The following is a 4220-nucleotide window of genomic DNA, read 5'->3' on the forward strand; positions in this document are numbered from 1 at the left end:
ATCATGTTTTAATTTTGCTTTAAGCACATTTTTTTCTCCTCTGAAAACTTTTAAATAAAAAAAATAGACTAAATTGCTGTGTAAGAAAAGACTTACATGTTGAAACACAATTCCTTGAAAAACACAGGAAATATTTGAATGTCTTACAGTTAATGTCAGAATGTTCTAGGTTGTGGCATGCCCTGGCAGGCTATCTTTTCAGATCTATGGCATCTGAAGCTGTACTGTATCTCCAAACAACTTGAATAGCTCCTGCACCATTTGTGCACTTTAAAAAAATTGCCCAATATCTTGCCCACTATTTATCTTTAAATAGGAATATTGTATTCATTAACATCAAGTGAGAACATGCCACATTTCTCCGTTTTGATTTTCAGGGAGGAAGTAGTATTTATTGCATTAGATTTATCCTTATGAGCTTTTAAAGTTAATTCTAGACAAAGATAAATTTCTGTGGTTTGCAGTTTATATGCAGTTGGAAAAAAATAGGCAAAAACAGTTGTGAGGGAGTAGGCAAAAGTTTGGTGTACTGATGTTTGGCTTGTGGCCATTTGTGCTATATTTTCATTAAAGTTAAATAACTATATAATTGCTTATATCTGTATCTTGCCAAACACATAAGCCCAGGGCTTTCAGGAATCTTTCAGTTATATTTGTTGTTATGGCTGGCATTGTGGAACACTTATAAAATGGCTACATTCTTGCACTGAAGCAAGCAAAGTAATAAATTATGACATTTAAATTTGAGATTAAATAATTAATGAGCGTGAGCACACAGGTGAACAATAAGGAAAGAAAATTTATCATCGCAACCTCCTGATCAATGCTATTTTTCTAGAAAAAAGAGGTGCTGGAATTCATCATGACCGATTTAGCTGCTAGCACACAGAACCTTAGTTAGGAATGTGACTACAAGAAGACAAAGGGTACAATTTGTATACGGGTGACATTTTGTCTGAGAGGGGGAAACAATTACTAAGTATCAGCTGTATTTATGAACAATTATGCTACAAACTATTGTTTAATAGGCCAAATCCATATCTGGCGGAGAGCTACATTGCCATCAAGAGCAAACAGGCCTAGGGGTGGGGGCAGGGTAGATAACAGAACACTTTACAGCAGTGATGGCCGAACTTGGCCCTCCAGCTGCTTTGGGACTACAATTCACATCATCCCTGACCACTGGTCCTGTTAGCTAGGGATGATGGGAGTAGTAGTCCCAAAACAGCTGGAGGGGCAAGTTTGGCCACCACTGCTTTACAGTGAAGCATTACCATTAGGCAAAATGAGGCAGCCATGGGTGGCAGATTTTGTGAGGTTGTAGCAGTAAGGGGCTAGTGGCTAGAGCTATGTGCATTAAGTGGCTTGCCCTGCACCCCTTGCTGTCTTTAGGTATGGTAGAAGATACTGTCTCAGCACCAGTGTTTTAGTAAACAGCCATTCCAGGCTACTTCTGGATTGGGGGGGGTGGTGTAATGCATTTTCTCCACCTCATATTAAAATTGGACCAAACCCTGTGCTGAAGAGAAACCTAGCAAATAACTAAACATGAACCAACAGTAGCAATATCAAGAGGTTACCTCAGTGGTCCTGCTGTCTTCATGAAGTGTCCACTGAAGTGGCACTGTTACATGATGAATGCAAGCTGCCATGAAGAAACAATGCTCTTACGGTCTTTTGAGCTATTCTTGAGTGATGATGCCTAGGTTCACCTGGGTGCAAAACTAGAGTTGGGCCTCATTAGGCAGTAAATGGGCATACCTTCCAGCACATCCCAGCAACTAAGGGTTTTGACAGCTGTCTTTTCTCTGGATTCAGCATGTGAGATTAAGAGTGGGATTGAAATGTTGGCAAGCCTGAATAGTCATATCACTGCCTTGGCTTTTGCAGCAGATGAGAGAGAGGGCATGTTGACCTTGCTTTCACCCAGAGAAACATGACAAATCCAAAGTCTTACTAAGACAGATGGTTGCCACAAAAATTCTGTGTGTGTCAGGTCTTTGACTTTGCCATGAGCATAGTCAGCAGTGTATCTATTTTGAGCACTGTAGCAAGATAAAATTATTTTCAGTTCAGTCGTTCTATCCCTTGCTACACACTATAAGAAGTGTAGTGAACAAAACAATGAGTTGCCCATATGGGTTGCATTCTTTGATTTTTAAAAATAAATGAAAGAATGTACATAAATATATCATCTGTCTGAAATAAAACACCTTTTGCACAATTCATAGTGAATATACAGAATTCACAGCTGCTGAATGCTGTGTTGGCCATTAGAATAGACTGCTTTAAAAGGATCAGGCAAACTAATGTAATATAGGTTTATCAATTACCATTATCCATAGCAACTAAAACAAAGAACTTCTATGTCCTGAATCAGTAAAGTTTTGATTTCCAGATTCTTGGGACAAACAAGAGATGATTATCTTCAATATGCCTTGCTTAAAAGTCACAGAGCATCTAGTTAGCCATTATGGAAAACAATGGTGGAGATGTACCTGTGTTCTGATCAAAGCTGTACTTATGTCATATACAAATCCCATGCAGTTTGATACCTTTTTGAAATGCATACTGTTTCTTGCACTTCTATCTTAGTGCTAAAGTTCAGAACCTGTAAGGTGTGAAGCTTCTACCAGGACAGGCCTTTTGAAAGGGACGAAAAGCAATCTCATGTTCACCACCAGCCAATCCATTGGACAAGGTGGACAATTGCCAGGACTTTGGGAACCTGTAGTTCTCCTGATGTCAGATTCCAATTTGCATCAGCTCTGTCAAGCATAGGAGTTGTAGTCAAGCAATATCTGGAAAGCCACAGGTTCCCCAGTCCTGACCTACAAGGTGTGTTATCCTTAGAGACTTTGGCATCACACACCATCAGAACATTAGGGCTTTAGCAGCATAAACATTGTTTTCATGGGGAATCCACTCAATAACTGGCTTAGTATTTATGGCAAGTGCCTTCCAGGACCTATACAAAAATCCAAAACCACAAGATGATCCAGTTCATTTAGTAAGGATGCTTTCTGCCTGAAGACCATCTGGAATTCATTGTTTGGGAACCTTATTGCTCACATATTCCTACTTAGTTACAGCTGGTAGCAGTACAGTGATTTCCTGGCAAGTAGGAAGTAATATAATAAATAATAATAATAATAATAATTTTATTATTTATACCCTGCCCATCTGGCTGGGTTTCCACAGCCAATGCTGCTTGGGTTTTTATAAGGCAGAAACATTACTAATTTTTAAGTTCTTAGCAAATTTGAATAATCATAAAATAAATTATTCTTATTTCAAAATACCATATTGTAGGTATACAACTTTAGGTCCAACAGCAGATAAGACATGGTCATATCCATGCATGATTATTGATCACATATTGGCTCTATACAGATAATTCCCCCCACCATTCAAGAACAGTAGTAAAGGTTTATTTCTGCTATTACACTAGTTCCATTTCTGTAGCCATGGCATGGGAACTAGTCAAACATATTAGAGCAGGGATGGAGATCTTATACAGGGAGACTAGCCTTTCTAGGGTGGGGGAGATACTTTACTCCAAGGGGGATGGATGGATATATATATATATATATATATATATATATATATGAATATGAATAAATGTTTGTCTTATAAAGGGCAGGATGGCAGATAGTCGTTAGTAATGTAAAGGGCACTGCTCTATCATATACTTGTGACAGTCACTGAAACACCAAAGGAGATAAAAGAATAATGTCTCTTCCAGCACAGATGCACATATACACATTTGAGCAGCACATTGTGTGCACACAGGTCTGTTATGGTCTACTCTTGCCTTCCATCTTCCCAGTGGTGTTTGTAATGTGGGGCCAATATATGCAGAACTGGATGTGATAGGGAGAGCTTGCAACTTAGTGGTGGTACATATGGCTAGCATCTAGAATATCCTAGGTTCAGTTCTTGATCTCTCCAAATAGGGCTGGGGGGAAGCACTGTTACCAGTCAGTATTGACAATACTGAGCTAGATGGACAATGATCTGAGTTTGTATACCTCAGAAAAGGGGATGAAAAGAGTTTGCTAGATGTTATTCTTGCAAATGGAATTTTTTCCTTTACCACATATAACAAAATATTCCATAGTCACAAACTAAACCAGAAGGGATTGTTTTGTGTGGTTGTGTGGGTGACCATGTAATTGTTATGCATGCAGCATAGTTTACAGCTGACAAGCCACAAGAGG

At 38.8% G+C, this 4220-nt stretch overlaps 1 long non-coding RNA gene across 4 annotated transcripts in view; it reads left to right on the forward strand.

The window, feature by feature from the left end:
• The window catches only part of LOC309340046, a 47000-nt gene that overhangs the window by 3397 nt on the left and 39383 nt on the right, over positions 1-4220 (forward strand). The gene's annotated exons all lie outside the window — the stretch shown is intronic.

Source organism: Podarcis erhardii, assembly GCF_964252035.2.
Source record: "Podarcis erhardii genome assembly, chromosome: 4".
Classification (NCBI taxonomy): Eukaryota; Metazoa; Chordata; class Lepidosauria; order Squamata; family Lacertidae; genus Podarcis; species Podarcis erhardii.